This window comes from Euprymna scolopes, chromosome 9 (genome assembly GCF_053919585.1).
Source record: "Euprymna scolopes isolate OS-2025 chromosome 9, ASM5391958v1, whole genome shotgun sequence".
Classification (NCBI taxonomy): Eukaryota; Metazoa; Mollusca; class Cephalopoda; order Sepiida; family Sepiolidae; genus Euprymna; species Euprymna scolopes.
The window spans coordinates 91,678,514-91,702,610 of NC_136490.1; the positions used below are offsets into that span (position 1 = coordinate 91,678,514).

The 24,097-nt window shown below is 32.9% G+C and overlaps 1 protein-coding gene and 1 long non-coding RNA gene across 3 annotated transcripts in view; one reads left to right on the plus strand and one right to left on the minus strand.

Moving 5' to 3' along the window:
• Positions 1-10,108, plus strand: part of LOC145284775 (uncharacterized) — a 220,387-nt gene extending 210,279 nt beyond the window's left edge. Inside the window, exon 2 of the long non-coding RNA XR_013868878.1 lies at positions 9,730-10,108. This is a non-coding gene — a long non-coding RNA (uncharacterized LOC145284775). The remainder of the gene's footprint in view (positions 1-9,729) is intronic.
• The window catches only part of LOC145284774 (uncharacterized), a 132,462-nt gene that overhangs the window by 22,593 nt on the left and 85,772 nt on the right, over positions 1-24,097 (minus strand). The gene's annotated exons all lie outside the window — the stretch shown is intronic.

Consider the following 24,097-nt stretch of genomic DNA (forward strand, 5'->3'; position numbering starts at 1 on the left):
TAAAAACAAAACAAAAATCAAAGAAAAACGAATGAATCGGTATAGAAAACAGAAAGTAAAAGAAAGAAAAACGCCTCATTATAGAGAAAGATTTGCGTTCCGCTTTCAAACAATATAGATAACCATTATTCATCAGGTAGAGTTTTGTACGGCGGGATCAATATATATATATATATATATATATATATATATATATATATATATATATATATATATATATATATATATATATTTGTTTACTGTTTTTTGGGAAATAATATATATATATTTATATATATATATATACAAATAAATACACATTGCTTTTTATGATAATGAATTAGGTCTTCTTTTTCTCATTCTTCTTCTTCTTCTTCTTCTTATTATTATTATTATTATTATTATTATTATTATTAGCAATAATAATAATAATAATAATGAAAAAAGGGTGTGTTATTGCCCTGATAGATACCATCAAGATCTATGGAATCAGCTACGACGAGTTTAAATTCAATCGGGTGTATTATTGTTATGACAGATTTGAACTACATGCTAGCTGTTGATAGCACAGCAGTTTGTCTTCAATTAATCGTATACAATAGTTAGTGTTCACATATGAAATCACTGAAAATAGATTAGTTGGTCGTAAAACAGACGCGTCAAACAAATGTAATCGCTCGTCTGCAATAGTTATTGTGTTTCAGTATATTAAAGAAAAACAGAAAGGGTTGATATGACGTAAAACAGGCAGACCCAGCTGGCCAAATGAATCGTTTATATTTGGTAACGTGCTTTCAGAATTAAATAACCGAAAAATTGTTGATTTTCCGTAAAACGGACAGCATAGATAACCATTGTTCTGACAGTTTTTTTTGTTTTTTTTAAATATATCTACTAAGCTAGATGGTAATTTTTGTGCCATACACCATTTTCATAAAAGCCTTCTGTATCAAGTTTCCAAGTATATGAACTGGGAATAATTACAATACAAATGCGCGTACGTATACACACGTCATGGATATTATCGCCTAAAACAATCTAAATTTGGTCTATTATCGTTACATACACATGATCGATAACAGCATTGTTATGAGTGTCTTATGTCCAGCTTGTGCAAAACCAATGCAGCACACAGCTGAAATATAAACTGGGGCATGCGGTCAAATAGTAACAAGATGTTATTCTTCTCATCTTGGTTGTTATTATTGCAATGTTATTATTGCAATGTTATTATTGCAATGTTATTGTTGCAATGTTATTGTTGCAATGTTATTATTGCAATGTTATTATTGCAATGTTATTATTGCAATGTTATTATTGCAATGTTATTATTGCAATGTTATTGTTGCAATGTTATTATTGCAATGTTATGTAATCTATGCAATCTCCGATCTTCTTCAGCTGTATATTTTGGAACGTGGAAATACTTTTGTCAAACTCGGGAATTTATACGGAAATTCGAATAGAATACTTCATTTAATTCACGGGGGTAGATGGTTCTCGTTCCGTCACTTATATTCGGGTATCAGTGTTAAGTGGTTTTAATATTATTATTAATTATTATCGCCTGTATTAGGGTTTTAACTTTCAGCATCAAGAAAACTTAGGACTGTTTGTCGCTTAATAGCTTTATGCATTGCGCAACGGGTCCATGTAAGTGTAGATTCCCAAGTTCGAAGAAATGCATCTGAAGATAATCAGAGATTACATTGGCTGAAACCAAGATGAGGATAGTAGTCCGAATAATCGAAATAATACAGCAGTTCCCTAGGATACGCATTTTTCATGGTACAATGTGGAATGCGATATTTTTCAGTCCCTGGTTACGGTATTTGCCTCGTCTTACGGTGTTATTTATAATGTTATTTGATTATATACATGTGTATTATATACTGCACTGCATGTTCCTATTTACAATGCCTCCCCACGGGACAGAGTTAGACACCAGAGTCGTTTTTAAACGTGGAGAAAAGGAACAAAAATAAAAATTGTTTCAGCCGTGAAGGATTTCTCCTCCACTGACAGAGAACAAGAAATTGAAGTGCAGCATCTGAAGAACAGATACTACACTTTGATCTTGTCCCGACGGCTGTACTGCATGTTGTTACTAATTTTTAATGCCGTATCCTGAGGTTCTACTGTAAGTTTAAAAAATGAAATCAACAGATTAAAGAGTTAATTCATCAAATCGAAAAATTAGGCCGGAAATTATAAAATCTTAAATAAGACGTCTGGCGATAATTTACAGAACGACTTTTAAAATGCAGCCAATAAAGAAAGACTTATTTTTGCAAAGCCGTTTATTTATTATTATTTATTTTTATTACTAACAAACTGGGTATATAACAGCGATATTCTACTCTGGTGGAGGTCTCTGCTCACTTGATGCTTTTCCTAATTGACTATGATAATTTGTTTCAGTCTTCACTTTCTTGTTAGATTAAAATGAAAAAAGACAAAACACACTGAGGATGTCTTATTGGTCGGGATTATTTTCTTATCTCGTGTCACTTTTGAGAGGAGTTTCTTGATTGTCGTTTTGACTTGCAACTATGTCGTTAGTAATTAGACACCGGTTTATAAGATGTGAGAGAACGATGTGTTCGCGGCGAAGAAATGTCGTGCTTATGGAAACTATACACTTGCACGGATACATCATACCGTTTAACTGAAAGATAACTCAAGCACGCACCCATATATATATATATATATATATATATATATATATATATATATATATATATATATATATATATATATATATATATATATATATACACACTAGCATTTCAGTCCGGCGTTGCCCGGGGTTTTTGGCGGTGTATGTTGAGCAAAAAAAACAAAATAAACGGTCCTTTTTTTTTTTTTTAACTTTGACCCCTATTATGACCCCCTTAACATTTATTGTTTGGGGCTCAAATCAAGTTATTAAGTAAGATCAATGTGAAAGGAATCTATATCTAAAATTTCAAGTGTTTAGATCCAAAATTGGCGGAGGAGTTTGGTAGAGTTCTCAAAGGTCAAATCGTTAAACTTTGACCTCTTAATAGCTGAATTTCTGACTGAAAATGGATTACAAAAATTTTCCCAAATCTCAGTACCCTGTATATCAAATTTCGAGTCGGTAGAATGAAAATTGACAGAATTATTGCGTTGGAAAATGTACACACGCACAGAGACACACACACGGACACGTTCATTTATATATATATATATATATATATATATATATATATATATATATATATATATATATATAAGAACAAGTAGTTAATAAAACATGTCAAAAAACACTTTGAAAAAGAGTTAAAAACATATTTAATTTTAAAAAGGAAGCACAAAATAAGTGGATAGTTCTTAATCCGCGGAGTTTCGAAGAAATACTTTCCTTCTCATCAGAGGGTAGGATTTAGCAAAATGCGTGATCGGATTTTGCTTGCAAAAGTATTTAATGAACAAATAGTGAAGCAGAGGCAATAGGGTGAAAATAAAGGTATATATATATATATATATATATATATATATATATACATATACATATATATATATACACACACACACACACATATAATATATATATATATATATATATATATATATATATATATATATATTAGCTGAAATACCTGTCTATGCAAAGGTCATATTAACTTCACAATAGTCCTAATAAATAGTATGATATGGTGTTACAATATTAAGCTACCTAAAGATATTGGCTTCCTAACCAAAATACATCAAACATTGATGTTATTAATTTATTTATTGCGGACTATTATCCCATCTTTCTTGGTTGTTGTTTCACGACGTTTCGGCCAACTATTCCTCTGGCCATCGTCAGGTGGTAACCGCGACGGGATACCGCCTGACGAAGGCTAGAGGAATAGTTGACTGAAACGTCATGAAGCAACAACTAAGAAAGATGAGGATAATAGTCCGCAATAAATAAATTAATAAATAATACTCATCTCAATAACGAATTCCAATTAAATAATATATTGATGTTATTGTTTTTTGTTTGTTTTCTCTTTGCAAAACTCAATTATGTTCTGCAAAATCTAAGACAAAACATTTTTCCTCTAGAAAGGGAACGAAAAATAAAACCACCAAACTAAACGCGATAAATAAATATCAAAAAATATATAAAGAATTTGAAGCATAAAGCGTTTTCCAAAATTACTGGATTCGCCATTAAACAACCCGAAAAGGGTTGGCATGCCGTAATACACAACTAAAACAAACGAAGATACTATGAAAAAATTATTACTATCGCATGAAAAATTGACCTAACTAAATATCTGGATTTTGTAATAAAAGGCAAAGGTTTTAGATTTGTTGTCAAATAGTGATCAATGGTCAATTCTAGGTTGCCGATGGCACAACTGCGTCGATGATGACTGTGCACTGTATTACAATCGCATATATATTAGTTTTTATTATACAGGCATTATTGGTTACATATGTGCATACATGGTTCGGTGGAGTCCCTATTTAAAGAGACCCACCTCGTCAGACCAAAGAAAGAAAACTTAAAGAAACCCACCTTTATATCACAAACAGACTATATATCTGCTCTGTCCTCCATAGAACACTTTTTAATAATCATGCGGGTTTCATTGGATTTACATTTAGGACACCACTCTACACAACACTTACACACACACACGTATATGTTTCATGTTCACTAATAATCATCAGTGTGGAGTATATGACTAGCAAAGATCGAACGATTTTAACTCTATACCTGAGTAACTCCAACCCAACGTCCACAACCATTCGGCTACCAGGGCAACCATTTTTACACTATATCTATCTATCTATCTATCTATCTATCTATTTCCACTATCTCACCTATTTTGGTTTTCAATTCTTTTCCTTCTCTTAAATAAGAAACCTGACGGCGCATAAAGATTTTCTTCTTCTTCGACATTTTATGACCCCCCCCCCCTCTTCCGCTGCAATTTTACACTTTTTTTTTGTTGGTGAATACAATGAATGAAGCAAACGTATAAAGTAAATAATAAACTAATTCTTTTTTTTATTTTTTTATAAGTATTTATTCGTCAGGTGGCAGTCACGATTAACATTCGTGTCACATTTGTGAGAAAACTGGAACACACACTTAGGGATGTGAATGGGGCGGGGAGATGGGGCTTAGAGGGGGGGGGATGTCCCCGTAAGAGTCTAACGGATTGACATCCATTTTTTTACTTCGTTTTCTCTGTTCTTTTCAGGTGTCAAATCAGTTGATGACAATGTTCTTGTTTTTTTTTTTTTTTTTTTTTTTTTTTTTTATTATCTGTTAGGTGATAATGTTGGAGGTGAAACTTTAAAGGGAAGAAGAAAAAAATATTCGGTTATTCTGATTGAAAAACATTCGTAAACAATTCAACTGCCAACCAACATTTAAAAAAAAAACGCTTGATGAAGGGCACGATATGCGACATTTTTTCATTACTATTTTCTTTCCTTTTCTTCATTTCTTTTCTGGTTTTCTTTTTTCCTTTCTATTCCTTTTTCATTTTTCCTTCATTTTCATATTTTCTTTACTTCTATCTTATTCTTTCCCCTTTTTTTATTTATTATTTTTATTTCTGGCTTCTAAGCAAGAAACATAAGGAGGTCACTAGATCCAGATTTATAGATCAAGATGTTTGTTAACCTAAAATTTAAATTTCTGTTTGGGGGTACGCTTAAGAAAACAGGGAGAAGGAAGGCAATGGCAAAAGCAAGTCATCATAGGAAAAAAGTTATCAAAGTATACTATCTCCCGTCATTTACAAACATTTATAGCGAAGAGGTTTTGTTTTGCTGCTAGTCGGGTGCGTTCGCCAGAGGTATTTTTGTTTAGGGGGTACAAGGACAGTGTTAATACTTTGTCGTGTCTTTTCGCTTCTGTGCAATTTCAATGAAAATAACCAAATCAATACAGATGTTCCTATTTACAATGCCTCCCCACGGGACAGAGTTAGACACCAGGGTCGTTTTTTAACGTGGAGAAAAGGAACAAAAATAAAAATTGTCTCAGTCGTGAAGGATTTCTCCTCCACCGACAGAGAACAAGAAATTGAAGTGCAGCATCTGAAGAACAGATACTACACTTTGATCTTGTCCCGAAGGCCAAGAAAAATACAGATGTTGTTGAAAAATTTTTTTTGTAAATTCCGACGTCACTTAAACCTTTGTTATTTCAAGAATTATTAGAACTGTTAAATCAATATAGAGTGGAGGGCGCGAGCGAAATAAATAGTTATGTGAGATAGGGGGCTACTTATTCAGTTAATTACTATTGCTAGTTAAAACAATTTCATTCCAAACATAACTCAATCCCAGAATCAAGCTATATTTTAGTGTTTTGTGTAATTAAAATATATAGAGAAAGGAAACGTCAATGGATTCAGATTTCGTATATATTATTTGCTAAGTAATTAATGCTTCCTCTAACCAAAACTGAGTCGTTTTGTGGATACATTTCAAAGACAAACAACAAACGCGTGTTTTTTTTTTTTGGGGGGGGGGTGCTTCAAGCAAATTTTGTATTACAAGAAAATTTCAGAAATGTATAAACACAAAAAATGTACGTTTTGTTGTGTTTGTTTTATGGTAAACCGATCACTTTTGTGTTATTTAATGTAAAAAGAAAAAAAGAAAAGAAACGGACTATATTTTATATAAATTAAGCACCAGTTTTTATTTTTTAGCAGAGCTTGATAAAAATTATGTGTTCTTTTCCGTCTAATGGCATTCCCCCACCTCGCAGTATCTATTCATTTGTCCATCACGATATCATTACCTAAGCCAGTACCTAGTCTTTTGGTGAGGAGAGTAGTGTAGTACGTATTCGTTCATTATGATATTATCCTCCCAAGCATTACCTCTGGTATTATAGTATCTGTTCAATGATCATGATACCAACCTGGTGGTGGTTTGTTTGTTTCACTCACTAAGAATTCTCACATACGTTATTATCAGTGATTGCTCATCGACAGTAGCAAGATGTGTTCCCTGTAATCTGCGTTACAATAAGTCTCTCAATATTCCCAGTAATTTCCGTTTCTTTTGATAATTGTTACATTCTCATTTGCTTACCGTTGATTTCTTACTGACAAAATCAGTTTGTTGCAAGTTCAGTGCCCATAAGCCAACTCAGGATTTTGGCACCCTCTATGCTCTTGCATAAGAGGTTTGGATGTTGTTCTACTCCTTGATCTTTCCATCTTCTTTGACCCTTCGCGACCATTTTATGTGCTATTATTATTATTATTATTATTATTATTATTATTATTATTTGTACTCACTAGGAGTTCTCATCGAAAATTACTCACTGACCACAACAAATGGTGTTCCCTAGAGACTGTGTGATAACAAGTCTCCTTAGATTACCAGTACTCTTAACCTCTTTCCAGAAGCTTTGCAATGTCATTAACTCCTCGGTCTTTCCGTCCTTATTGACCCTTCGCAACTATTTGGCGTGTCGCCAATCGATTTTCACATCACCATTTCTGAGTGGAGGGGGATAGTTAATTTATAATTTAATGGTTTCAGTTTTCTTGGTTTCATGTGGTGTTCCTTTATTTCTTTTTGTTTTGCTTCTGTTGCGGTGTCCATGTGGCCTGTTTGCGTTTGGATCTCAGTTGGGTTACTTTCCACGTTCGAGTGTTTTCCTTAAGATTTCCACTCTTTTCAACATTACCGTCTGCTATATGATCTCAGTCTTTCTCTTGATTCAAATACCTCTTAGTCTTTTTTCGCGTTGCTAATGCTCCTACAATAATTGGTATTTGTTTTCTTCATGTTCCATATTGCTTTCGGTTCTCTGGCAAGTTCCGCATATTTGTTTCACTTTTTTGTCCCTTTTATCTTCACTCTGTGATCTGCTAGGATAGCAAAATCTACAATTTGTTTCTTTTTTGTTAATTATTATCATATCAAGTCTCTTTGCTTGGATAGGTTTATCTGTTTGTACCTCTATGTCCTTAAAGATTTTGTAGTTTCGATTTCTCATAATGTCGGCTGTTTGTGTCTCTACCAGTTGTCCGTGCATTATCTATACTCCTATATTTTTTTTTATTGATATTCATATTAAAACCCCTTTTTCCCTATTTACTTAAAAAGAAAATAAAACTTTCTTATACATGGGTCGTAGAATTGCATTCATCTGCAAAAGATCTAGCTAATTTGCATATTCTTTTAAACATTAATTTCAATTAATTCCCTAATAGTTTTTTTCGGTTTTCTTCTGGGATGATCATCTTTAGTTAATTATTACGTATCATTATATTCATGGAGATATTCTACATGATTTATACTTGCGTAATGTTTGCGTAAAAAGTTATAGTAAACACAAACCTCTTTCTAAATATAATTATGTATGTGTATCTATATTTGTTTTAAAAAATTTGCCTACCAAACTCCTCTATCAATTTTTGGTCTACAGACATGAAACTTAATCTATAGGGTATTCGAACCCATGTGAAACTTTATATTTGGGTTTTAGCCTGGAAAATTGATGCAAAAGTGTGACAAAGAAATGGAATTTGCCAGGTGAAGGTCGAACGCCAGCATTACGTGTGCATAACATAATAGCTATTAGTTCATGTTTTAATTTTTAGCCATGGAGCAAACATTTCTTCATAACTTAGGCATTAACGTCAACGAAAAAAGCACATCTTAACTAAACGTTTTGGTTTCGATTCTCTGTGGTGGCGTACAAGTCATTTTTATTTTTTTTTTTAACTTTTTAAATCATTACTATGTATTGGACGCACTGTAATATAATAATGAATACGAAATCTGCATTAATCCAAAACATATTTAAGCGTATTTTACTACCGGGTAATGCCGAGCGACCTGCTAGTTATCTATATATTAATATGATAGCGTGTGTGTTATTCTGTGTGTCACGCTTACATTTTGTTCTTCCGAGTTTAATTGTTATGACCTTCCATTTCTCGTAATAAATAATTTTACCAAGAATTCTACGTAAGTTTTGATTTCATTTTCGATTTTGATTATAGCTAATGTCACTCAAGTCATCTATTTTTTTTATAAATAATTTTAGCAAGAATCCTTCTTTTGGTTTCGGTTTCGATTATAGCTGGTGAAAGTTAAGTTATATATCATAAGTTTTGGTTTCGGTTTCGATTCAAGCTGATGCACTCAAGTCATATGGCTATATTTTATTTTTGAAATCACAACTTTATAATATATAAGAATCGATAGAAAATTGACTATAATAATATATACGAAATCTACAAGAATTAACATATCATATTTAACCATATTTTATGTTAGGGGTATGACGGGTGTCCCTGCTAGCTTAGATAAATATTTTTGCATTTTTAATAAAAGAGCTACAATAATATCAAGGCGTCTCCATTTACACTGAACATCATCAGAATGCGAACATCAATATATTACATACGAAAGATGCCGTTGTAGAATTTCCACAGGTCATGCTAGTTATTATTATTATTATTATTATTATTATTATTTTTATTATTATTATTATTATTATTATTATTATTATTATTCACTCTTTTTCATCAACTCACGCCAGCTCAACATTTTAATTAATTTTTTTATTATCATTTTTTTTTTCTTTTCGAATTATTGACGCATTAGTATATAAATATTCTTTTATTTATTTTGATTTTTTGCCAATTGAGAAAGTTTTTCTGACATAACCCATCAATCAATTTCAATTATTTTTCTTTCTTTTTTTTTCATTGTGACTGACCTTCATCAATTTAGGTAAGTCTTTTTTTCAATTGTTTATCTACTTTATTTCTTTGCTTGTTGCTTAAGCTACAACAACAACAACAACAACAACAAATGAAAGGAAGCATTTAAATGCATGTTTGTTCGTATAAACACTAAAAAAGAAACTCTTTCGGCGAATGAAATAAAATAAATAAACGGCGAAAAATGTTTGAAAAACGGACAAAAAATATCAATTATAAATCCAAACAACAACTAGCAGAAGATCAACAAATTGCATGATCATCAGCAAGACTATAAGATGCTGCCTGGGTGTTTTGTTTTGTTTTGTTTTGATATATGTTGTTTTTTTTTTCAATGACATTGTTGTATTTTATTTGAACACATGTGCATTAAAAGTCTTAAAAAAACACATACAAGTTATTCGCTTTATATTTTGCTTTATTAATTACAACTATTTTTAATGTCATCTGTGGATTTTTTATTATTTTACGTAATAGTTTCTTCATTTTCAGTTGTCTCCCCTTATGTTCGGCGCTCTTCTTAACGTGAGTTCTGGTTGTCTGAGAGAGAGAGAGAGAGAGAGAGAGAGAGAGAGAGAGAGAGAGAGAGAGACCAGAGTGTTGGAAGAAGTTTGTTACAAATATGATGGTCAAGCAAGTAAGACTGGCGTTACATTCAGCGGTGCTGGACAGACTTTTTGCCAATGAACAAAAAGTATGAAACAATTCCTCGTATTTTTCTTCTTGTTATCTTACTTATGAAAGGCTAATTGACCAACGTTTTTTTTTTATTGGTAATACACTAATATATATTACAGAACAACTTTCATTGGTTTATGAGAGGAGAAAAAGTACACAAGACCCAGTTGATGGCTGTTTGTTCGATGGTAATATCCTTTATTGCAGCGCTATTTCCTGTAATATACCGATCCTGTTGTTTAGCATGGTGGAACAGAGATGACATTGATTTGTAATCATTGTTATTAATCAATAGATTAACAAAGCAGCTTTTTAACACAATATTGCATAGAAATATATAACACTCTGATTATGCTTATATAATATATATATATATATATATATATTATATATATTTATATATATGTATATATGTATATATATGCATATATATATGCATATATATAAATGTGTATATATATATGTATATATATATATTTATATATATGTGTGTATATATATATATTTATATATATGTGTGTGTGTATATATATATGTGTGTGTGTGTAAGTGTTTGTAACTTATTTGAGGACGGATTTATACATACTCAAAATGACTTTTAGAAAGAGATAATTCATTTTTTTACTAAAAAAAAACGTGCTCATAACGATAATAATAAATGCTTAGTTTCGTCATTTTATTAATTAACCCATTAGATCTCAGTGTCCTATAATTAGGACACCAAATAAATTATTTTTAAAATCTATAAAATAATATATAATAGTACAACTTAGTAGATAATTACTTTGAAGAAAGTATAAAATTGATGATTTCTTCAAAAGTTGTTTTAACATTTCTTTGTGGAACTTTTCTGAAATTCTATTTGTTCGACGATAGATGAGCTTATATAAACGAGTCTTGCAATAGTAAGACACTAACTTATTGCCAAATGTGCCGTGTAATTCTTTGTGTGAACTGCTTTGCTCTTTAACATAATGTGTTAATTTTATCTTAAATGCATAAATTCGTTAGATTTTTTAAAAAAATATATCACGTGTGACTTTTTAAAATCACGTCATATGTACAAGTGTCTTATGTATCGGAGAATTAATATTTCGACTTCTGAATAAAATAACTTTTTCCTTTCAATTTGTGTATTCTAACCTATTTTTAGTCATTACACAAAATTTCAACCCAATAGTTACAAATTAGACTGGGGCTTAATGGGTTAAAATCTCTTTCAAGTTCAATAACGGATTTTGTGTAAGATATGAATCGTCTACATGCAAGGATCAAGTGCTTCTAATTAATTTCGGAAATTAAGTATCGAGACTTTTTAGGGCTGTTTATTGTTATAAGTGGGTGATTAACAATTTTCTCAACTATGCTCCATACATAGTAGTCCAAAAGATTAATATATTGTGAGCTAAATGATCAAATGTTAGAAGCCATGTAATTATGACTTTAAAATAATATTTTCATGAATCTATTAGTTCTGATAAAGCGATTTTCCTTTACGCTTTCTGACCTTTACTCATCACATCCGACTTTTATCCAATGTCTTTGTGGAGAAAAATTCAGGTAGTTCCTTTTTTTTGCAATCGACGTCATGGATATTTAAGGATTATCACTAATGGTGTGTTCTACTTACCGAACAAATCCAGGTGTTCTAATGCTATCAGTGTGTTTAGAATGCTTGTTACATTTTGATACCTTTTCCTTCGGAAGCTTTTAACTATTTGCTAAATTTGTAAACAAAATATTAAAGGGTCTAATCTTCTCAATTTCTATGTTCAGCCTTTATAGTCACAATAATTATGTGCCTCTCTGTTTATTGTGTAACTGTATGGGCTGCCGTTGGTAATTCTGAGGTATAGAAAATATAAATCATATAATATTCCTACTATGTTAAAAAAAAGAGTATGTCTTAAAATCCCTTAAACATATTCTCTCTCTTTCTCTCTCTTTATAGAGAGAGAGACAGACAGACAGAAAGAGGGAGAGAGAGAATCATCCACAGATAGACTGTGTTGCTGTATCACAGCTTTTCAGTGCGGCTACACTAGCTTTTATCCCAAGCCAACAATCAAACGTACAACAATCTAGTTGATAGTTGGCCGTTCTAGAAACATTGATTGCCACTTTTATTGTGCGCCATTTGTTTATTTACAAACATAGAATTTTGCATTACACTTAGTGAGCAGCAGAGGATATCATTTAACGAAAAGAAAGGGAAGATTTATGTAGTTATCCACAGGCAGACTGTTTCGCTTTATTACACTGCTTCAGTGTGACTGGACTAGCACCCATTACAAGAAATAAATGTTACCATAGTCAATAAAAGTTCAGTTCATGTTTTTTTTGTTTTGAAATAAATTTCTTAATGCTCTTTACTTGAAATAATTTCAGCGAACGAAATTAAAACGAAATTTGAGGCGATAACTACTTAAATGAATTTTATATAAACTACACATGCCATAATCGAATATTCCTCAAGCACAAAATAACGGAAAACATTAAAATATGTTTATAAATATTCCTTATGTTGACGGAACTTTCTTAAATTGTTAACACAGAATGCTCAGGTGCCCCTCCTTCAAATTGAAAACGGGGTTCTCCATTTCAAAGTCGCTGCCATTTTGATTTTTTTAAGCCGGTTCGTGAATTAAAAATTTTTTTTTTTTTTACAAACTACTTAAAAATACAAACCAATGGACTTTTCTACCCTAAAAGTAACTTTTATTAACTATGGTAACATTTATTTCTTGTATATTTTTATATATATATATATATATATATATATATATATATATATATATATATATATATATATATATATAACATTTTCTCTTTGTAAGGAAACATCATTTTGTTGGTCACTCTTGGCTACGAATGGAAACAAAGTTGATATAAAAAATATATTTTCGCGAAAATTATCTTTACTTTCATCATATTTTGCTTAAGGTAAAATTTTTGAGTATCAAAACTTATCTCTTTACAACCCCTCGTTTTCATAACCTATCATACTTTCATCAATCACAGTCCATTTTCTGTAGGCTGTTTTTGAACCCAGTCAACGACGGGTACTTCTGCTAGTATATATATATATATATATATATATATATATATATATATATATATATATATATATATATATATATATATATAAAGTTAGGGGAATCAATATGGTACTATAGGTTTCAAGATTGGATCGGGTCCAAATAAAAATATATTGTTTCGTTTGATTTTTTTATGTTTATGAACAAGTCGTTCTTGCTATGTCCGACCGCTTCCATCTCCCCAAAAGCAAATAGATATAGGTAATGATTTAAGATACTAAATTTAATCATCAAACAATTAGTTTATTGACTTAAATTGTTCGATTTCTTATGTAACGCGTGGTTTATTTACGTGTCAAATTGTAGCCCCAGAAACGATATTTACTTTGCAGTTTTCGATAAAGAAACGTTATTTTTATGTACGTGTTCTGAAATGTACGAGTGAAATGTCTTGTTTGTATGCCTTGAAATCCCGATTTGTTATCAGAGGTAAAGATTTGGCAAAATTTTTATGACTAACGATGTAATTATGAATCGACTGTCGCCATTTACATTTTCTAATTGTAACACATGCAGTGATTTCATTGGATACTCATCTCTGTTGAAGAGCAAATGAACGTAAACGGTCACCATGTAAATAATTATGTTACCAAAGGAAATGTCTCGCTGTATATAGTATGAACTAGCAAAATTGTGTCTTTGAAGAAGACAATGAAATTTATTGTAATTCACTGGCTAGATAAAATCAAACATCAATTCGTCAAATTCAATAATATAGTGGTTTAACATCGATTATCTGACTGACTTTTCTTTATATATTGGACGGTATACTTTTATGTGCATAGCCACTTGTGAAGTGTATTTTGATTAGCCATTCTTACTGTACATACCTATCTATCACTCTTCTTTCCGAGAGTGAAAATAGATTACGTTTCGGATGTGTCTGCGCGTACGTGTGTGCTTTTTTTTTTTTACGTAGGTGCGAATGTGACTTATCTCGATAGTAACCATAAAACATATCTGTGTTATTCACCACCTCCCCTTCACACATGACTATAGAGAGGGGCACATGTTGGTAAAACGTCTCGAGGTAGGAAGGTAAACAAACGAAAATATAATTGTGAAACATATTTACATTAAAAAGAAACAGGCAAATGTGTAGGATGGTATCTATTGGATACCACGTCTCAACAGTGTTGGTTATATATATATATATATATATATATATATATATATATATATATGCATATATATATGCATATATATATGCATATATATATGCATGCATATATATATATATATATATAGAGAGAGAGAGAGAGAGAGAGAGAGAAATAAAAAAAAGAAACAAAGATTTGTGTTCATCAACGTTTCGTCTTTATTGCGAGACTTCCCCTGGATGAATGAAATTAAGAAAACAAAACACCAATACAACTATATTTGTATACTGGTGCTTTGTTTTCTTAATTTCATTCATCCAGAGAAAGTCTGGCAATAAAGACAAAACGTTGATGAACACATAACTTTGTTTCCTTTTTCATTTCTCTATTTAGTCGGAATACTATTTCCATTAATTTTATCACCCCCACGCCCCCCACACACTATATATATATATATATATATGTGTGTGTGTGTTTTACACGGTAGATATATTGTCCTGTTGTCCTTGTCAGGTTATTTAATGTAACAGAGCTTGGTGTAAATGCAGAGAAAAAAAATAATATTTGAATTGATATAATAATTTGAAATAAGAATCTCTTCATCAGTCAGACGTGATAATTTTTTTTTTTACTGCTTTTTGGAATCATCAGACGGAGAACTTGACATTTAACAACCATATATGTGTATGTATGCGTGTGCGTGGGTGTTTGTGTGTGTGTGTGTGTGTGCGCGCGCGTGCGCGCGAACAGACCATCTATCTATAGATTACTTTCACAGGTCTTCAGTGTGGTTAAACTGTTAAACGCCTGAATACGGGATTAAAATTCGATGATTAATGTTGTAAAAATCTGTGATTTTAACCTCTATGCCATCAGCAACAAATTACGAAGTGAAATCTTTCTGTTTCTATGAACACTATTAACTGTGTACATATATATTTATGTACCTATTTACTATGCCTCCCCACGGGACAGAGTTAGACACTAGGGTCGTTTTTTAACGTGGAGAAAAGGTACAAAAATAAAAATTGTCTCAGTCGTGAAGGATTTCTCCTCCACCGAAAGAGAACAAGAAATAGAAGTGCAGCACCTGAAGAACAGATACTACACTTTGATCTTGTCCCGAAGGCCAAGCAATATATATATATATATATATATGTATATATATATATATGTATATATATATATATGTATATATATATATATATATATATATATATATATATAGGGAGAGAGAGGGAGAGAGAGAGAGAGAGAGAGCAAGAGCTGTGCAATTCACTACCACATCGGTCCTGAATCAGCACTATTTGATTCCAGTGACAAGGACGATTGAAAGCAATGAGCACATACATCACCCAATATTCCTAAATTGTCACCCATTTAGTACTGACCAGGTTCAACGTCGCTTAACATTGATGATTTAATGGGAACCGGTGTGTCAACGTGAATACGCTGTACGTGCATAGATAACTTTAGATGACCCTTCTATATACATATTACAAGTAATGCTTTAAGTAAACTACTCTACTTTTATAAAATGTTTGTTTAAGTATCGTGAATCACAGATGTTGGTATTTTTAAGACAAAATGTCTATTTCTATTTCATTCTAAGAATTGGGACTTATCATTTACAAAAAAAATTGGATAACTCTTTTTACGACTGTACGTTAAAATTATTTTATTTGGTTTCGAGCGCAAATGAACTGTGATTTGATGTCCTTTTTTAAAAAGGTTTATTAACACCAGAGTATATTTTTATCGATACTTTTAAGGTTTGGAAATCAGTTTCGAATGTTGAAGAATTTCAATATCAGAAGAACATCGATTAAGATCAATCGTTAATAAATTAAAATCTCATTGACCCATGTTTACTTCGTTGCTCTTTGAAAATTTGAAACTGATTTTAAAGAGTTTGACAAAAGATCGGTTTTTAATGCAAGGAAAATTTTTGTTTCCTTTATTTCTTTCTTTCTCTGTGTCTATGTCATTCAGTCTAGTTGTATTTCGTAAATCGATCTATTTAGTTTGGTTTTTAAAATAAAAACGTCAATTTTTGTATCGATTTTTGCGGACTGTTATCCTCATCTTCAAGAACTATGAAGATGGGGATACCAGACCGCAAAAAATGAATACATAAATTATGAAGTCTCATCTCAAACTATTACATAAGCAAAAAACTTATATAATATTTAATAAGAAAATCGAATTTTACGATTTTTAGCGATTTTATTACTAACCTACATAAGGCTGATTTTTTTTACCGCGACACTTTGAATTGAGTTGTCTCCCCTTATTTATGTAATCGGATTTCATATGCCCGACGAAAATACTACGACTCGTTATAAAATTTGATTTCCTTGAATAAAAAAAGACTTACTCGATCAAATTACGTAATTTTTGGAATATGACATCTTTTTGTAACGAATACGTACATCATATAGACTTTTCTGTTCTGTTTTTACTTTTAATTGCCGCCTCAAGTTCCGATTTGAATAAACACCTCTGTTTGTCTGTGTATCTCTTTTAATTTGCAACAACTCTTACTTTCTTTTTATTAGATGAAATTGCAATTTAGATTCCTTTCTTTTTCTAATGTTTTCCTTCTTTCTTCTTTCCTTCTTTCCTTTTTTTCTTTCTTTTTTTCTTTCTTTTACAACCGTTTGTTATGATTTACTTGACTCTCCACGAGGGCAGATTTAGTCTCGAGGTTGGTGTTTTATGAGAGGAAAATATGGCACCCTGCAAAGCGACACTGTAGAATAGGACGAAACATAAAATTGCCTCAGTCTAAAAGGATTTCTCCTTCACTGAACCAGGACCTTAGGCAGACAAATAAAATTAATTAATAACCTGAAGTAAAGTTTAAAAGTAAAACTCTCGTACATGGCCCGCTTGTTCCCTGAAGCCAAAAGAAAACGTGAATGTTTGCGCCTCTGTCGTATCAAAGCTGTAATTATATCCTAAATATAAAGGAAGTTAGAAGGAGCGAAAAACAAAAACAAAGGAAAAAAACAGTTATTGCTTGTAGTTTGATATCCACTTTCGCCCAGCCGAATTTTCGTCTTCTTTTCGTGGGGAGGGGGGAATCGTTTCTTTATAGGTCACCTAAATCCAGAAAATTGTTGGACAGATTCGTATCTCGGACTGACAAGGTAATTTGATAATATAAGCGAATTATCTAGAATCTAGAGAGTGCAAAAGCACTTTAGTTTATTGCTTTATTAAACATATACCTTGATAGGTAAATCCTTTATCGTAGGATCGTGGATGAATAGAATGGGCGGATGGATATTAGGTGCGTGATTAGGTCACTGTTTGCTATTCTTTATTTTGTGTATTTATTCATATTATTTTGTGCAATCTCGACTTTCAATTTATTTAGTTATCAAATGTTAAATGATTGCCATCAACTGAACATCGCATGCTTCAAGTCATGTAATCACTGCTTGTTTAGTATTTTATGTATTACGTGTTTATTGGACACTTTTGTTTGCCCAAAACAACGCATATCGCCAATGAAGTGTAATGGGCTACTATGATAGGGAACAGGATTTAGATAGGTTTTGGGGGAAGTAATACGATGTCTGTTTATATCACATTTACATTGCTGCGTGTTGATACTAATGAGGAAACAGGGAGCCTCGAAGAATTCCAAAGACAAGCGGTTCGAGGAAGCAAGATATTAATGTAGAAAATCTTCCAGCATCTAGGGAACTTCACACTTTACAGTTAAAGGATGGACTTTTCATGCTAGTCAGGTAGGTCGAGGGTATTTACATTGAACGTGCTCCACTACACCTTAAACAAAGGTAATGATGCAACCCCGTTACGATGCGACAGTGAATGGGGGTTAGTAGATAGTGGGAGACCTATTAGGTTAGAAATTATTTTTACACTCTCTCGTCAAGAGGGGGGGGGCTAGTAATTGGTGCACCAACTTATATGTGGCAACAATAGTCCGAGCATGGACGAATAATGTATACTGATAAGACTGGGCTAGTGTTCAGAGGTATAAGAGAAAGGTATTTTGTTTATCCATAGTTTATGAAAGTTTCATGAAAATATTTCTTGAATGAATAAAATTGTTGTTACATAGTAAGTCAGGAATGTCATTTACTATTTTATATTTTAACTAGCAGGGGTACCTGGCGTTGCCCGGGTGTGGAGTGGTGTGTGTTGGGAGGGTTAAAATAACAGTAGGAAGTCCGGGTGGAGAGAGGTGTTAAAAAAGTGGTAGTAGCGGGGGAGAATCAAAACAACAGTAGGCAGACTGGGTGGAGAGAGGTGTAAAAAATTTTTTTTAAGTGGTAGTAGGCAGGATTGAACCCGTGGCGTGAAGGCGGAAAAGAAAGTGAAAGAAAATTTGATGTCTTCCCGATGATGCTCCATCATCCGACCGGAAGTTCAGAACATTGAAATTAAGCGAAGTCAATCCAACCGATGCGATGACTTGCAAAAACGGCGGCACAAAAACAAACAAAAACTGAGCCCTCCTTGTAGAAACTGCCCAGTTGAGGTGAAGAAATTAATGTTTTGGTCCAGTTATTTGATATTTGTCGTCCGAAGGGTTGAGCTTTAAAATGATGCCGATTTCGTGAGGATCCGACGCCTCTGTCGAAAGTTCTTGCGAGACATACAAATATACACACGCACATACACATACATTTTGTCCTTTATATATAGACTAGCAGGGGTGCCTGGCGTTGCCCGGTTGTAAAAGAAAAGAAAAGTTATAGAGGGGGGTAGGCTCGAACCCGAAGCGTATAGCCTGATGATTGACCACGACGCTACGCGGGCAGAGAAGTGACGAAGGGTGAAATTAAACGTTTAAAAAAGGCAGGTGGTTGAACGTCAACGTGTGGTTTTCTAAGTCAAACATCACGCCATAGTAGTAGCAATAGAGAAAATGAAATCACAGCGTGAATTTTGTAGCATAATAAAAAATACAGAAATCTCCTTTCGTAAATCGGACGTATTATAACGTAGAGAGTATATAAAAAGTTCTAAAACATTTATTGATTCAGTTTAATAAATAATTACTGGCCGGCCGGTGTGTTGCTTTATACGTTCTTAGAAAGTTTCACTTTCAATTCCTTTTGTCACAGAGAAGAGTAGAAAGTGGACTTTGTGTCTAGTTTCAGCAGCCTTGTAACTCTTGCTTCTTTTATTTTGTTCTTTAGTCATCCTATCCCATGACTAATGTTTCTGACAAAGGGGAGAGAATTGACATTTTCTGGGTTTTAATATTTCCATCTAACACTAACACAAAAGCATTAGCTGTTTTTTGATATTGAAATAGTATTTTTTTCTTACATCAAGTCGTTTCATGCCTTGTTTGGGGACGATTTCTGTAAAAAAAAAAAAAAAAAAAAAAAAAAAACAACAACAAAAAACAAAAAAAAAAAAAACCGGAAGGTCCCACAATTTTATGACAAATAACACAATTCAAATAAACAAAAAAATCAATAATTTTTTTCTTCGTTTTCGTTCTTTCTTCATTCGTCGTCAATTCTTCCTGTCTTTGAGATGTTCAATCAATGTTAAGTGTGTGTGTGTGTGTGAGTGTGTGTCTCTATCTCTCTTTCTCTCTTTCTCTCTCTCTCTCTCCACACGTTTTCTGAACTCTCGACAATCCTTACTTTTCTTATTTTTGCATAGCATTTCAACTTTTTTTCTCCATGTTTTGTTTCTTCCTTCTTTCTTTCTTTCTTTTTCTATATTTTTATTTTCTCCTCCTTCGTTCTTAATTTCTTTTTTCTTTCTCCCAATAGCGTTGATTCCTTGTCTCATTAACGGGGACGTAGAAACAAAGTCGCTTTTTAATATGAAGTGAATCTAGTCCATCAAAAAGAATACTCTGGATTGGGAGAAAAATCAAAAATTCTTCAGTCCAAAAGGCTAAGAATTAATGAATAATTTCTTCTGGCATTAGTCTAGGCAATGCCAATATTTCTCCTTACCTCCGTGGAATTTCCATGAAGCAACTAAGTAATTATCATAATCTGTTCTTTTATATCTAGTCTCTTTACATACTCATTTGCCTGGCTGGTCGGGACGGCGGTGGCGGCAATTGTCTTATTTTTTCCTTTTGTGTTCGTGTGTCCGCGCATGCGAGTGTGCATTGTCACTGACAATAAATTTAAGCCTGGCATGTCGAATTGTGTGAGTTAAGTTTAATAAATGGCCGACTGCTACTCGCCTGACAATATCCTTTTTTTGTTTTTCATTGGCCGTTTATCTGCTGGCCTCTCTGATTCCCGTGGGGGTTATCTGTCGCGTCATCAATCAGTGCCAGTGGGGATCTCCTCTCATGTGTTTGCATACTAAGCGACAAAACACGACCCACATACCTATACCATTATATATATATATATATATATATATATATATATATATATATATATATATATATATATATATATTGCAATGTTTTTCTTTTCTAGATGTAATGAAACTCCAGTGTTATATATTTAATATCTGACAGAGCTGTATTCCGATATATATATATGCGTGTGTGTGTGCGTATGCGTGTGGGCGTATGCGTGTGTGTGTGTGTGTGTGCATAGTTTGTTTATTACACAACCATTATTGGGTACATATGTGCATACATATTTCAGTGGAATCCCATAATTTCAAGGATAACACTTCATCAGACAAAAAAAGAATCGATATAGATTCGTTTTTGGTCTGATGAAGTGTTATGCTTGAATTGGGATTTCGCTGAAACATGTATACACATATGTAACCAATAATGTTTGTATAATAAACATACTATATACCAACTCTATCCTGCATTGGGCACTATTTAAAAATCACGTGAGTTTCGTTGAATTTATATTTAGGAAACCAATCGATACAACGATTATATATATATATATATATATATATATATATATATATATATATTATTGACTACATACGTGCATACATGTTTCAGCTGCAAATTTGTATTCTAGCTTTTTCTCACGATTGTCGAATTGTTACAGATGGGGAATAGAGTTGCAGTTGGCATAGGTGAACGGTCGTCTGTCTGGGCTTGCAAAGATGACGTCAAAGAAAGTCGGTCAAATCCTAGGTCAAGGCAGCGATTCTGGATCCAACTGCCCTAGGAATGGCGCCAAAGAAGCCAAAATGAGGGACATAAAATTCCTGGGGATAGGTCAGCGGGACTGACCAACATTTCAGACAATGCATGGTGGAATGTTCTGACGTCACTCGGATCAATAAAATAGTGGCAGCTGAAATTGACGAGAGGTGAAAAGCAGCGACCACGAGGAGTAAAGCGGGCACATTACCTCTCTGTCATTCTTCACCCCCCCCCCATCCCGCGACCCCTCCATACGCGTTGTCACTAGAAAATACATATTTTCAAATCATTCATTCCTGTTACGTATTATTTAACAGTACAAAAGATTTTGTTTTGTGTTACGCCTAATTTTACGGATTTCAAACAAACCCAGATTAACGATCCGGCTGGTTCTATGAATAACACAAGAAAACCCGAAGAAACTAGCTTGAAAAATAAAATATTGTAGCTGATACAGGTACACTCATATGTAGAAAATAATGTCTGTATGAATAAAAATTCTACTCTATATATATATGTGTGTGTGTATCTATATGTATGTATGTGCATGTAGATGTTATATGCTCATGCACATACACACACACGTACATTCATATATATATATATATATATATATATATATATATATATATATATATATATATTAGATGATGCTCTCAAAATTTGGTTGTATAACTAGCCAAGAAGAATAAAAACTCCTAAATAAAAGCAGTTTTTCTATGGTTATCGTTAATCACCGTTTCCGGTCGTTCTGCTTGCTACTAGCAGTGTCAGTTCAGAGTGGTGAATTGGAGATTGTGTATTATTGTTTCTTTTTTATTTCGTTTTGCCACCAGCTGTTTTTGGCTAAACAGCCATAACAATAATATTTAGATCTATCTGTGCAAAGATTGGATTTGTATTGTAAATTTCCACATAAAATTAGGTAAAATGGGATTTTCCAATTGAAATTCGAGTAAAGCTACGTTTTCCGGCAGTGACATCACAGACAGTTTAACCACCAGTCTTCCGGGGCGAATGAGTGATGGATATCTTTATATTTCAACTAAAGTAACAGAGGAAGAGGGGAGACAGAAAGAACAGTGGGTTTGGATAGCTGCTGCCGCCTGCGACCTATCTTGTAGGGAAAGGGATTTGGTGTTTTAAGCACGTACTATGAAGGAGGAATAAGAACTGCAAAAAACCTTTAAAACCTAATTACATTCGTTGATGTTTTTTAAATAAAGTTTATGAAAACTGTTTTTGAAGAAAATATGGCGACACGAAAACTGTTTTTGAAGAGAATATGACGACAGTAGTGGAGAGAAGAAAAAATAAGTACAATTACAAGAAATTGACTAATTGATTCTAACGACGAAGTTCATGCACTGTAAGGATAAAAAAAAATAATATGTTTATTATCACCTAAAAAAAAAAAAAATGAATATCTCACGGGAAACAGGATTAGCATAGTGAGCAGCGCTGCATTAATATCGAATATTTTTTTTAGTTCTGAGCCAATAAAAAAAATAATAATATAAATATAAAAAAGTAATCAACATAAAATTATGGAGATCAAATCCAAGCGAGTTTTTTTTTTTTTTTTTTTTTTTTTTTACAAAGGGGTCACCACTTATTAAGGCCCGGAGACCACTTGAGGATAAGGGTTAATGAGTATACAGCAGTCAATATGAAAATGTCGTAGTAGTGGAAGTTTGGTAAATTGGATTACTTAAAAGGATGACTCATCAAGAACTTGTTCACGTTGGACTTAAAGACGATCATATTGTAGTCAGTTGGAAAGCAGGAAAACAGAACAGAGTTCCACGGGCGTGTAGTTCTAAGAAAGGAGATTTGTTCATGGAATCTACGTTCAGGTTTACGCAGAGATAAAGAGTGGGAGAAATTATTGATAGTGGTTTCAGTTAGAAGAGTGTTTTTCGTGAAAGTCAGGCCAGGGAAACCATAGATTAGATCTCAGACGAGCACTTGCCAAGAAAATAACGATAAAGCAGAGACAGGTTCGCAACGTCTCTTCAATGGGAAAGAGGTTGCGAAGAAGATATAAGGCCATCCCCCACTAGACTACGAAGTCTATTTTGAACTCTGTCAAGGACGAATAAGGTGCTTCCAGCAGTTCCTGCCTAGATGTGGCAACAGTACTCCATCCTTGGACATATCTGACTCTTATACAGGTAGAGAATTGCATCAGCAGTAAAATATCTACTAGAGCGGTAGAACGATCCCACCATTTTTCCAGCAGCCTTGGCAATCGATTTGATGTACGTGTTCCATTTCAGATCAGGAGTAAAGGTCAGATCTAGAAGCTTGTCAAAACATGGAGCCTCTCCAAGACAAGAGCCATTCATTTCAATTGATGCCAGACGGGGATCAGAGCATTTATGATGGAAAGATAGAAGCTTGGTTTTAGATGCA